Here is a 15,043-nt window from a genome sequence, read left to right on the forward strand (position 1 = left end):
TTTTTTGCGCACGTCAGCGCTCCCATAGACTTTAATGGGTTTTGGGTGAATTTCATGCGCATTGCGTGCGCATGCGGTTTTTTGAGGCAGGTCGGACGCACAAAAAATGCAACAGGATGCATTTTGTGCGCCCGGGCGCATAATACAAAAAAACTCATGTGCATACAAACGTGTACAAACGCATGACAATGCGCACCCATGTTAAGTATAGAAAAAAAAAGCATGCGCATGTATGCGCAAAAACGCAGCGCAAAAAAACGCAAGTGTGAAAGTAGCCTTAATTCAGTAATCCACAGCACACATGGAGCACGCCATTAGCCATCTCTGGCATTCATTATAGTCTACTGGCCAATCATATATCTTGTGTAGTATTTCACTCAGTGCGCTTGCCCAGTGCACACTATGCAGCATCTCAGCGCCATCTTGGAAGAGGCATATGATCATGATTCACTATTTTTTGCATACAAAATTAATGTTTTTAATTCCATTATTTATGCCAAACTGTAGTTTAAAGTTCCAACAATCACTTCTATTTCAGCGCTGTGCATATATGCTCTTATGATCATATGCCTGAAGATTTTGGATTGTGCTGTTCCATTTTCTCTTGTTAGAGATTGATCTAGATAGATAGATATTATTTATAGTAATATAATGTAAAAATTATCAGCACTCCAGACATGAGATCGTGAAAAAACTGTGGTCTTTTTACACCTATGCATGTGTGACGTTTCAGCTCTTGAAACTGTGAGCCTTTCTCAAGCAAAGAACAGTCACAGTGCATAAACAAGGAATATACATGCCATAATCAGTGATTAATCAATATAAATCATGAAAGTATAGTGCATATGTATACAGTGCAATAATATCAATCTCCTTATGTGTCATTATGCATATAACGGTTCATTTTTATTCTGTACCAGTTGTGCATATACGGTAATATTAAAAAGAAACTTAACCTTACTTGCATCATAATGTTATTATGATAACATTTGTGTTACAATTAAAGACTGCTCACCCAGCTGCTGATGTTAGCAATAGTATGGCATCCCAGGCAAGGCCATGTACAGTATATGCTATAGGCTCAGCTGTGATGTCAGGGATGCCAGCAACTGACTGCACAAGAAGTCATATCGCCTGTGCAGTTGCAGCAGTGCAGCAGGGCCCAGAGGTGGAGAGGGCCTGCCGACACCAGTGACTGTTTCCGCTGGATGTACATTCTTTGACGCACATTCAGCTGAAATGTATTGCGGTGAACAGGACTTGCCGTCTCCCTGTGCTGCAATACATTTCTTCGGTCAGAGGACAGCAGCTGATAAAGGCATGCCCGTTACCGGGGGCTCATGCCAGTGACATCATGTGCCATAGTGGGGATGCTGAATTCAGCGGCCGACTCCTGCAACAGGGTATAGATTACCCCACACAGCGTGGAGGAAGGTGTGTAGTGTCTTTTTTATGTATTGGGAAACATTATACCTGGAAATGGACCAGGATGGGCCACATTATCAATTTAAGGGGACATTACACCAAGTAGAGGGCCAGGTTAGCGGACCTTATCACAGTAATGAGCCCGGAACAGGTGACACTATTGCTGGAAGGGGCATCCGTTATTACATATCATCCTATCTAGTTATATATGGGGTGGTCCCTTATTATGTAGCGCTCTATTTTGTTATGTACAGTGCTGTTCCATTATTACATAGTATTATATCTTTGTATGTATAGCACTGTCACTTACATAGCATATTCTCATTATTTTGTTACAGTGCCCTCTCTTTATTGCATAGTCCTCTCTAATTAGCTATAAAGTGACTGCTTATGGGTGAATGCTGATTGAGTAGCATCTTATCAGAACACCAATCCATCAGTCTCCTCCATCAGAAAAGTAGCTTTATGATATTCCATCAGCAGTGATTTCAGCTTTAAGGGATGGTAACAGTAGATTAGCTACTGGGGGGGCGGTGGCCCCGGGCCCCGCGCTACACGCTCTGAGGGGGCCCACCGGAGCTACACTACACTATACACTACTATTCTGCGGCAGAGCAGGGAGAATCGATCTCCCTACTCTGCTGCCTGGCCGCTATGGGGCCCTGAGAAGGCGGTGGGGGACCCCGGTGCCAGCAGTGGGCCCCCCACCTCTCAGCCAGCAATGTCGTCCTCGTCCTGGGATATTCTGTGCGCACAGGACCTGTGATGAGGTCACAGGAGGGGCGGAGTCAGGGGGGGTCACATGATCAGGGGCTTCATTGGCTGCAGGACTCTGCTGTGCTGGTTGTCATGGTGCTGGCTGGATGAGGTGAAGTTTCTGTGTGGGGTCAGGAGGGGTTTACAGTGTGGATGTAGCAGAGTTGTGTGTGTATGAGGTGTACAGAGCGGAGCCGTGTGTGTAGAAGGTGTACGGAGCAGAGATATGCACGTATGAGGTGTACGGAGGAGCGGAGCCATGTGTGTAGAAGGTGTATGGAGCAGAGATATGCATGTATGAGGTACGGAGGAGCGGAGCCTTGTGTGTATGGGGTGAGCGGAGCCGTTTGTGTACAAGGTGTACACAGCGGAGCAGTTTGTGTACAAGATGTACGGAGCGGAGTTTTGTGTGTACAAGGTGTATGGAGCAGAGTGCGTGTGTACAAGGTTTACGGAGCGGAGTCGTGTGTGTACAAGGTGTATGGAGCGGAGCGCGTGTGTACAAGGTGTACGGAGCGGAGCCGTATGTACGGAGTGGAGTTGCGTGTGTACAGCGTGTGCGGAGTGGAGCCGCGTGTGTATAGGGGGTATCAGGTGCAGTAATAGGGACACATGCGGCAGCAGCGGCTCAGCATTGGGGTATCAGGTGCAGTAATAGGGGCACATGGCAGCAGGGGCTCAGCATTGGGGTATCAGGTGCAGTAATAAGGACACATGCAGCAGCAGTGGCTCAGCATTGTGGTATCAAGTGCAGTAATAGGGACACATGCGGCAGCAGCGGCTCAGTATTGGGGTATCAATGCAGTAATAGGGACACATGGCAGCAGCAGCTCAGCATTGGGGTATCAGGTGCAGTAATAGGGACACATACGGCAGCAGCGGCTCAGCATTGGGGTATCAGGTGCAGTAATAGGGACACATATGGCAGCAGCGGCTCAGCATTGGGGTATCACCAGGATGAGGGGTTTGTGCAGGTTGGGGATACATGGTGATGGAGCTGGAATATGAGAAGTGAAACATGTCGTTGCTGTATTCTCTGTGGCAGAGTCGTGGCTGGAGGAGTTGTCATGTCGGTCTGGGCCAGATGGAAAAGATGTGAAAAGTGAACGATTCCATCAGAAAGATCGTCAGCAGTAAGACACCAACTATAACTGTGTTGTGATCACTTATATGTTTTGTAGGACTGGTATTTACCACTGACCAGTAATATCAATATTGGTCTTTATATAGGAATTGGTCTTTATATAGGGATTATTTTCAGTAACAGCGCAGTCATCTCCTACATCCACTATTAGGGTGCGTCACCGAGTTGTGATCAAGGTTACCTGGTTAGGGCCCCCTCCCCCGGAACCAAAACCCTAGCTACGCCTCTGGATGGTAATATTCATAATGAGAGGAGACTATGTATTAAGCTGGAGTCACACTAAACGTATTGTAGGGATGTGACTCGCTCAGGTGCAGCGGGAGACAATCATGAGGCAGGTTCTTCCCAAAATTCATGAGGTTTATTTGCTCCATAAACCATAAATCAGCGTATCACCAAAATAGCCTCTAGCTTAGGCACAAAAGAACATAAACGTCCGTGGCTTCAGACTCGGACCGAGAGTCTCAGCACATGCTGGGAGGTGTAGTCCTCCCCATATACAACCTCTGTAGTGTCCCGCCTGGACACATGGAAGTCTGTCTGAGTGTGGACAGACTCCCTCCACACTCTCTCACATGTGCCAAACACCTCAATTACATAGCCCTGTAACCACACCCACAGGTGATCACATGGCTATGACATCACTAAAGGTTGTATAGACACACACAGGTTTCCCTGACACAGTGTAACAGAAAGATCAGCAGTACCTCTGCTGATCAATACACCCTGGAGCGGCATCCCAAGGCCACCCACCTTGAGACCCATAATGGTCATTTAGGACCCTGCTCCTGTTACCACACTGAATGTGCCTGTACACCCATCCTGGGACACCCACACAGCGCCCCCTAGCTGACATAGTGGTAACTACACCACATACCTCCCCCCTCTGTTCAAACTTGTGGGGTTGAACACATGACATCACCCAGGGATCTTGAGACCGGGCACTCATGTCACCTTGCCCTACCAATCGAGAGGACCGTCTCCATCTGTTTCGGCAGTCATACTGCATCATATTTACGTTAGGCCTCCCCCACCCCCAGCGGTCAGTATCTCGGCCTTGGGCTTTGGCCTTCCCGTCAAAGTCCGTCAGGGTGACCAGGCACTCTTTAGTCTCCATCTGTCTGCAGTGCGCTCCATCACCCGACCTTTCTCTCACTAGCTGACTCTCCCGGTTCATACGGTCATGAGTCCCACGTCCAGTTGGGCTAACTGGCTGGTATGAGTCTGACCCTCTGTCGCTACGTCCACCACCGGGTCTCGTGCCTATGCTACTAAGATTAGAACTGCCACTTGCGGACTCTCGACGTTCTTGTCTTCGACTACCTGTCCTTTCATTCTTTGGAGGATCCCTTCGGGTCTTTACAACTCGGGTTGGAGGTGGACGCCACCTGACGTTCTGTATCTGCTTATTCATCTGCAGCCGATCCTGTCTTAGCTGCTCAATCTCCTTCAGGTACGCTACCCGATATTCCAGGAGCAAGTGAAGCTTCCCAATGCTTTCCACCGAACCAACCACAATGACAGGAACCATGTCATCTTCAATAACGACTTGGATTTCACCAGCAGGTGGGATCCTCACTCTCTTCACACAGGATCGATTCACCATCTCCTGCATCACCTTTCCAAGTCTGCCAACGACTTTCCCCACCAGATTTCTGGGTACCGGAATTATGTCTTCCACAAAGCCCAGCCAACTTTGTGCTTCCCTTGCAAGCTCCAGACGTCGAGCGGCTTTCCTATTACGCTCCACGAGCATCTGTTTCGTGCGGAGACATTGTAGGTGCATCTCCTTCAGGATAGCCACCCTTCTCTCTGTGTCTTCCGTTTCTGCCAGTATCACCAACTGGTCTGTTTCTGGTGCCCAGCTCACACTATAGGCCTTTACTGCCTTTTTAAAGGTCTCATGCACACCTTCGCTGGCACACGCTTCTCGCACGTCTTCGGGTACCTCCATCACGCACTTGAAGGTCATGGACTTGCTCTCATCCTGGACAGATGGCTCTGGGTTCCCCACGGACACTTCCCTCAAGGTATCTGCCAAGACCGGGTGACTGTCTTGTGCAGCTCTTGGCTCACCATCTTCCTGAGATTTACAGTCTTCAGGACCCTTTTCCAAGATGGGCTTTGTCAGTTCTGCCTTGCTATCAGTCGGGCACGGCCGCTGTACGTCTTCGCCCATCCACTTCTTCTGCAGAAGACCTTTTACTACTCCACTGAGTTCTTGCAGAACTTTATCTTTCTCCTTTGCCAGGTAGCGACGCTCATCCTCTCTCCTGAGAATCTCCTGTTGATGCTTCTCTTGGGCCTCTCTGAGCACCTCCATATCTTCCAACAGGGTCTTGTTCATGGTTTTACACGCTGACAGGTGACCTCTGAGCTCAGAGACTTCCTTCTCCAGCTCATCCACTCTGTGCTCAGCTGCTTGCCTTAGGACTCTTTCCCGTTCGACATGTTCTGTTACAGTCTCCTTTATCAGCTGTATCTCACGATCTTGTTCATCACGTGTCGCACCACTACCTCTTTAATTATATCGTTAAAGGGTACCACTGGGTCAGTCACCCCAGTCGAGTGAACCCTCCAGTTACTGTCCAGCACCAATGTGTCTAGTCCAGTAGTCTCATCTCCCAGCCCACCATCTGTCTTATCACGAGACGTCCCCTCAAACACTACTCTGTCTACTGCGTAGTTCACCGTGACCCCGTGTTTACAGCGAACTCTGATGTTTTTCTCAGTCAGAGAGAAAACGAGAGGAGTTCCTGTCAGAGTCACCTGACTCTCTGATTCCAGCCGACCAAAGGCTCCTTCCCGGTGCAGCATCACTGTACACATCTGTGGCCCATCATTACTCCCCGGAAAGGATATTCCACATTCTGAAAAAGACCTGCACATACACTGCGGTACTCCAGACATACCTACTGAGACACCCAGTGCTGTCACTTCTTCACACTTGGCCCCTTTCTGGACCACCACCCCGCTTTGGGTTGCCACCCCAATTTTGGTCACCGCCCCCTTTTGGAACTCCACCCCTTTTTGGGTTACCACTCCAATTTGGGTCACCGCCCCCTTTTGGGACTCCACCCCTTTTTGGGTTACCACTCCAATTTGGGTCACCGCCCCCTTTTGGGTTTCTACCCCTTTTTGGGTTTTCACTCCAATTTGGGTCACCGCCCCCTTTTGGGTCACCGCCCCCTTTTGGGATTTCCCCATGTCCGTCCTGCAGAACCTCTTAGGCCACAGTTCACACAGTACAGTTTGTCTTTTAACGATACCACACAAGTCTTTGCTGGCACCACCACAGCTCCTGCTGTCACTGATCACCGGCACCTCCGGCTGCTGTTCACACACACACACAGCGGCTGGTGTCACTGCAGCTCCTGCTGCGCCATCTTCGTGGACCCGCCAATCCACCGGAAGCCACTTGTCACCTTCGTAACCCTGCCGGGTTACTGGAAGCCGCTTGTCACCCTCAAAGATAAAAAAGCCACAAAAGTGCGCCCATAGGGCCTTACCAGTGCAGGTATAATGGGTTATGCAGCAATAATACAGGGTACTCACCCTTAATAGTTGTGTAAAGCCACAACTACTGTATCCGCTTAGTCATATGCAATAAAGCTGCAGCAGGATGGTGTAGACAGACAGCGTCTGCTACCAATGCTCCCAGGGCAGATCCCTTAAAGAAAACACCAGGTCCTTGTGCTGCGAGACCTTCGTGACCCCACTGAGCCACAGCAAGCACCTTCAGGTTTTGCAGAGGAAAAGAAAAAAAAAAGAAAAAAAACACATGCACAGTCTCTCACATGTCCTGTTCGTGTGCCACTCAGGACGTACCGTCTCCACCTGAGACCGTCCAACACACAGGGCACACCGGGTGCTATTCAGGGAGCCGACCCTCCTCCCAGGGTCTCCCAACACACCAGCCTCACCAGGTCCAGGGGCTCAGCGGGTGCTCTTCAGGACATCCGTCTCCGCCTGAGACTGCCCAACACACGCCTCACCAGGTCCAAGGTCATAGCACGTGTTCCAGGGATCCGATTCCTCTCCCAGAACCTCCCAACACTGACCCTCCAGGACCTTGCTCACTGACCCCTCCAGGAACACAGTCTCTCACTGACCCTGGTCAGTGCAACACAGACTCCTGTCTGTTACCTGTGTCGGCCACACAGGTTCCTGGACGCCTCTTCTCCTCCAGAGGTATCCCACAAATTTTAATACAGTCACTTTCTCTGACCTCGGTCAGTATTACTCACGGTTGTCAGACCGTCTGCTCTCCTGGCTCAGAATCGCCAGCGCTGCCACACGTGCTTCTGGGAATCGCTGCCCGCATTCTCCACCAATTGTAGGGATGTGACTCGCTCAGGTGCAGCGGGAGACAATCATGAGGCAGGTTCTTCCCAAAATTCATGAGGTTTATTTGCTCCATAAACCATAAATCAGCGTATCACCAAAATAGCCTCTAGCTTAGGCACAAAAGAACATAAACGTCCGTGGCTTCAGACTCGGACCGAGAGTCTCAGCACATGCTGGGAGGTGTAGTCCTCCCCATATACAACCTCTGTAGTGTCCCGCCTGGACACATGGAAGTCTGTCCACACTCAGACAGACTCCCTCCACACTCTCTCACATGTGCCAAACACCTCAATTACATAGCCCTGTAACCACACCCACAGGTGATCACATGGCTATGACATCACTAAAGGTTGTATAGACACACACAGGTTTCCCTGACACAGTGTAACAGAAAGATCAGCAGTACCTCTGCTGATCAATACACCCTGGAGCCTGCATCCCAAGGCCACCCACCTTGAGACCCATAATGGTCATTTAGGACCCTGCTCCTGTTACCACACTGAATGTGCCTGTACACCCGTCCTGGGACACCCACACAGCGCCCCCTAGCTGACATAGTGGTAACTACACCACAGTATAAAAAAATCGGTCCGATTCTCACTAAGTGTCATGCGAGTACAATCCGATTTTACACATCCAGTATCCGATTTACATCTGAATGCAGTGCGATTGCTATCCGATTGCAATGCGATGTTAACATGAGCTTTTACATAGAGTAATTCTCTATGTCAATTACACATTGCTTTCAAAGGAAAGGCATCTGCAAAATAAAGTAAAATCAGTGTGACAGGTTAGAATAGATGTAAAGATGTCACTGACATATATATATATATATATATATATATATATATATATATATATATACAGTGTGTATGGAAAGTATTCAGACCCCGTTAAATTTTTCACTATTTATTTTATGGCAGCCATTTGGTAAATTCAAAAAAGTTCATTTTTTTCTCATTACTGTACACTCTGCAGCCCATCTTGAAAAACAGAAATGTAGATATTTTTGCAAATTTATTACCGTACATATTCGTGTATAAGACGACCCCCCCCATTTTGCAACAAAAAACTGGGAAAACTTATTGACTCGGGTATAAGCCTAGGGTGGAAAATGCAGCAGCTACTGGTAAATTTCAAAAATAAAAATAGATACCAATAAAAGTAAAAAATTAATTGAGACATCAGTAGGTTAATGTTTTTGAATATCCATATTGAATCAGGGGCCCCATATAATGCTCCATACAATTCATGATGGTCCCCATAAGATGCGCCATACAAAATACACCCCATATAATGCTGCTCAAAGGTTAATAATGCCCCCATAAGATGCTCCATAGAATAAAATGCTCCATAAAGGTTATGGCTCCATAAGATGCTCCATAGATTATGCCCCATAAGATGCTCCATAGATTATTCCCCCCATAAAATGATCCATAGATTATGCCCCCATAAAATGCTCCATAAATTATGCCCCCATATGCTGCTCCATAGATTATGCCCCATATGCTGCCCCAGAGACTATGCCCCCATATGCTGCCCCATAGAATATGCCCCCATATGCTTCCCCCATAAAATGCTCCATATATTATGCCCCCATATGCTGCTGCTGCAAAAAAAATGCCATACTCACCTCTCCTGCTCAGGACCTCGCCTGTCTAGGGGCTATCGCCACTGTTTGCCATGTTATCTGTCAGTGACATTCAGGCAGCAGAGGGCACAGCGTGCACTAACCAGTCACCGTGCCCCCTGCTGCCTAAACATCACAGACAGAGGATGCAGCAGACAGCGGTGAGCAGTGATGGACACCCCGGACAGGTGAATATCGCTATACTTACCTCCCCTGGTGTGGTCTCTGGAGCGGCAGCCCTGCTTCTCCACGGTCTCTCTTTCTGCCTTTAGCGGTCACGTGGTACTGCGCATTACATTCATGAATATGCGCATATTCATGAGTTTAATGAGTGGTACCATGTGACCGCTGAAGGCAGGAAGGGAGACCGTGGAGAAGCGGGGGAGCTGCAGAGACCGCACCAGGGGAGGTATGATCTCTGACACCCCCGCTCCCCCGCTGACCCCCAGGTATATGACTCATGTATAAGCTGAGAGGGGCACTTTCAGCCCCAAAAAATGGGCTGAAAATCTCGTCTTATACACGAGTATATATGGTAAGAAAGAAAAACTGAATATCACATCGTCATAAGTATTCAGACCCTTTGCTCAGACACTTATATTTAAGCCACATGCCGTCCATTTTCATGTGATCCTTCTTGAGATGGTTCTACTCCTTTATTGGAGTCCAGCTGTGTTTAATTAAACTGATAGGACTTGATTTGGAAAGGCACACACCTGTCTATATTAGACTTCACAGCTCACAGTGCATGTCAGACCAAATAAGAATCATGAGGTCAAAGGAACTGGCCAAGGAGCTCATCCGCCGTCAGCATCTGCTCCCCCTCCCCTTCCCTCCGCCCTCACCCGCCTTCCGATCCTCCCTCCTGCATGGGCGCCGCCATCTTCCAAAATGGCGGGCGCATTTGATCACTGTGATAGACCCCATCACAGTGATCAAAATAAAAAAATAGTAAATAACCCCCCCCCCCTTTATCACCCCCATAGGTAGGGACAAATAATAAAATAAAGAAAATATTTTTATTCTTTTTCCATTAGGGTTAGAATTAGGGTTAGCATTAGCGTTAGAATTAGGGTTAGGGTTGGAATTAGGGTTAAGATTAAGGTTAGGGGTGTGTTGGGGAGAGGGTTGGGATTAGGGTTAGGCTTGTGGTTAGGGTTAGGGTTGGGATTAGGGTTAGGGGTGTGTTGGGTTAGGGTTGGCGTTAGAAGGGTTTACACTATTTAGGCACATCAGGGGGTCTCCAAATGCGCTATGGCGCCGCCATTGATTCCAGCCAATTTTGCATTCAAAAGGTCAAACGGTGATCCCTCCCTTCCAAGCCCCGACGTGTGCCCAAACAGTGGTTTACCCCAACATATTGGGTATCAGCGTACACAGGAAAGATTGCACAACAACTTTGGGGGTCTAATTTCTCCTGTTACCCTTGGGAAAATAAAAAATTGAGGGCTAAAAAATTAGTTTTGTGGGAGAAATAATGATTTTTTTTATTTTCACGGCTCTGCGTTATAAACTTCTGTGAAGCACTTGGAGGTTCAAAGTGCTCACCACACACCTAGATAAGTTTATTGGGGGGGTCAGTTTCCAAAATGGAGTCACTTGTGGGGTGTTTCTACTGTTTACGCACATCAGGGGCTTTGCAAACGTAACTTGACGCCCGCAGACCATTCCATCAAAGTCTGCATTTCAAAACGTCACTACTTCCCTTCCAAGCCCCGACGTGTGCCCAAACAGTGGTCCCCCCATATGGGATACCAGCATACTCAGGACAAACTGGATAACAACTTTTGGGGTCCAACTTCTCCTGTTACCCTTGTGAAAATAAATAATTGCGGGCTAAAAAAATCATTTTTTGAGGGAAAAAAATATTTTTTTATTTTCACGGCTCTGCGTTATAAACTTCTGTGAAGCCCTTGGGAGTTCAGAGTGCTCCCCACACATCTAGATAAGTTCCTTGGGGGGGATCTAGTTTCCAAAATTGGGTTACTTGTAGGGGGACCTCCAATGTTTTGGCACACAGGGGCTCTCCATACGCAACATGGTGTCCGCTAACAATTGGAGCTAATTTTCCATTCAAAAAGTCAAATGGCGCTCCTTCCCTTCCGAGCCCGGCGCCCAAACAGTGGTTTATGACCATATATGAGGTATTGGTGTACTCAGGAGAAATTGCCCAACAAATTTTAGGATCCATTTTATCCTGTTGCCCATGTGAAAAAAAACCAAACTGAGGCTAAAAGAAAATATTTGTGAAAAAAAGTACTTTTTTTACGGATCAATTTGTGAAACACCCCCCAAAGTGCTCACTATGCATCTAGATAAGTTCCTTGGGGGGTCTAGTTTCCAAAATGGGGTCACTTGTGGGGGAGCTCTAATGTTTAGGCATACAGGAGCTCTCCAAACATGACATGGCAACCGCTAAATATTCCAGCATATTTTCCATTCAAAAAGTCAAATGGAGCTCCTTCCCTTCTGAGCCCTGCCGTGCGCCCAAACCGTTGTTTATGACCACATATGAGGTATTGGTGTACTCAGGAGAAATTGCCCAACAAATTTTAGGATCCACTTGATCCTGTTGCCCATGTGAAAATGAAAAAATTGATGCTAAAATAAAATTTTTGTTGGAAAAATTAAAATGTCCATTTTTTCCTTACACGTTGCTTTAGTTCCTGTGAAGCACCTAAAGGGTTAATAATCTTCTTGAATGTAGTTTTGAGTAGCTTGAGGGGTGCAGTTTTTACAGTGGTGTCACTTTTGGGTATTTTCTGCTATATAGACCCCTCAAAGTGACTTCAAAGGTGAGGTGGTCCCTAAAATATATGGTTTTGTAAATTTTGTTGTAAAAATGAGAAATCGCTGGTCAACTTTTAACCCTTATAACTTCCTCATAAAAAATTTTTTTTTTCCAAAATTGTGCTGATGTAAAGAAGACAAGTAGGAAATATTATTTATTAACTATTTTGTGTCACATAAGGCTATGTGCACACGTTGCAGATTCACCTGCGGGTTTTTCCGCGCGGATCCGCAGGTAAAACCGCAGGTAAAGTGACCTGCGGTTTTCCTGCGGTTTAGCCTGCGGTTTAGCCCTGCGGTTTCACACCTCTACTATGTTAAAGGTGTGAAACCGCTGCAGAAACCGCCCAAACAATTGACATGCTGCGGTTTGTAAACCGCAGCAAAACCGCGCGGAAAAAAACACAGCGTGAGCACAGCGGTTTTGAAAAGCCATAGGGTTACATGGTACTGTACCATGTCTGCGGAACTGTTGCGTTTCCGCAGGGCCAAGACCGCTGGGGAAACGCAGCAGACTCCGCAACATGTGCACACAGCCTAACTCTCTGCTTTAACAGAATAAAAATTTGAAAATTTTCAAAATTTTCGCCAAATTAACGTTATTTTCACAAATAAATGCAAAAATTATCGACCTAAATTTACCACTAACATGAAGCCCAATATGTCATGAAAAAACAGTCTCAGAATCGCTAGGATCTGTTGACGCGTTCCTGAGTTATTACCTCATAAATGGACACTGGTCAGAATTTTAAAAAATGGCCAGGTCATTAAGGTCAAAATAGGCTGGGTCATGAAGGGGTTTAAGTTGGCCTTGGAGGAATGGAGATCCTTACTGGAAGGTGCCATACATCCGTTTAAGATCTTCATGGATCATAAGAACCTGGCGTACATCCAATCTGCAAAAAGACTCAATCCCCGGCAAGCCAGGTGGTCTTTGTTCTTCGCCCGCTTTGACTTTGAACTCCATTTTCGACCCGGCGATAAAAACGTTAAAGCGGATGCGTTATCAAGATCTTTCCAGTCTACTGATACTGAAGAGGAACCTTCTTATATCATTGACCCATCCAAGATAATTACCGTGGCTCCTGTCAAGTTGACCACGTTACCTCCGGGAAGAACTTTTGTGGCTGAGAACAACCTTAAATGAGTGTTAAGCTGGGACATTCATTCAAAATTGTTGGCCATGTTGATGTCAAAAACACTCTTTCCTTGATTTCCCGCTACTATTGGTGGCCATCTCTTTCCAAAAGATGTCAAAGACTTTGTGGCTTCCTGTCCTTCCTGCGCCCAGAACAAGGTACCCAGACAACCGCCCTCGGGTCTCCTGCTCCCACTTCCAGTGCCTTCAGCTCCATGGCAGCATATAGCCATGGATTTTATTACCGATTTGTCTCATTCCTCTGGTTGTACTGTGATTCTGGTGTTTGTAGACCAATTCTCGAAGATGGCCCATTTTATTCCTCTTCCCGGTCCACACTCTGTTCCCAAATTGGTGAAGATTTTCATTTCCCACATTTTCAGAATTCACGGCTTCCCTCTGCACATTGTGTCAGACAGAGGGGTTCAATTGACCCCCCGGAATTGGAGAGCTCTTTGAGGACTCATGAAGGTGACTCTGGACTTTTCTTCCGCTTTTCACCACCAAAACAGTGGGCAGGTGCAACGTACCAACCAAATCCTTACATCCTATGTCCGGCTAGAGCAGGAAGAGAAGCTTGTTGTCACAGGACCATAAGTATGAAAAGCGCATATGAGTGAAGTGTCCATGTGATGACTGCTGGAACCTGCAGAGCTGAATCCTAACATTGCAGCTTCTGAAATCTCACAACGAATGTACTGCACACTTTTAGGATTCTCCTGTACTGGTGGCAAGAGTACATGGTCATGTCAGCACAAGCATGTGATTTATATACTTCTGGCCACATTCCGACTAGGCGTGCCCGGCCTCGCTCCGTTCATTTTCATTGAGTGAGGCCATACATGTCTAGTTAGTGCGTGACCGCATGTATGTAAATCGCCAGCACAAGAGAATCCTAACAGCGTTCAGTGCGCACTGTGAGAATTCAGAAGTCTGCAGTCACATAGAATGACTGCAGACTCAGCACAAACCTGGAAAACCCCTTTAATGTTCCTAACAAAAACATGAGAATTAGTCAGTATCACAAATAAAATTTACATCCAGGTACCTTATAGATGATGTTGACTCTGGAGTCGTTCTTCTTTTCTTCTTCTTGTCCAGACCTTAAGATGAGTTTTCTCTACCACATCTCGTCTCTGCAGACTTCCATCTTCTCCGGTCTTCTGCAGCAAATCTCCACACGATCCCCTTAAAGATAGAAGTGTCATTATAATGTTCCTAAATAAAAATATCTGAAACATACTGTCGCCTCACACTATTCCCCTCCCTTCTCATACTGTCTCCTCTAATATCCCACCTGTTCACCATACTGTCTCCTCTTATATTTACCCCCTCACTCTCTATACTGTCTGCTCACACATACCCCCGACTCCCCATACTGTGTCTGCACACATCCCATCACCCTCACTCCCCATACTGTGTCCACATACATTTTTCGCATCGCTACTCACTGTGTCCAAATACATTTACCCGTTAGCTCCCAATAATGTCTGCACCCATCCCCCCACTCACCATACTGTCTGCACCCATCCTCTTCATTTTGTGTCCTCAAATCTCCCCACACACATTAAATCCCCCATCCCCACTCCAAATCCCCCACACACATTAAATCCCCCATCCCTACTCCAAATTCCCACACACATTAAATCCCTCCATCCCCACTCCAAATCCCCCAACGCATTAAATAACCCCCCATTTCCATGCCAACTCCCCCCACACATTAAGTACCTCCCCATCCTCACTCCAAATGCCCCACACATTAAATAACCCCCATCCCCATCTTCTCAATCTATACACTTGGTCTGGGGCAACT

This window comes from Dendrobates tinctorius, unplaced genomic scaffold (assembly GCF_039654945.1).
Source record: "Dendrobates tinctorius isolate UK_male_01 unplaced genomic scaffold, ASM3965494v1 ptg000090l, whole genome shotgun sequence".
Lineage (NCBI taxonomy): Eukaryota > Metazoa > Chordata > Amphibia > Anura > Dendrobatidae > Dendrobates > Dendrobates tinctorius.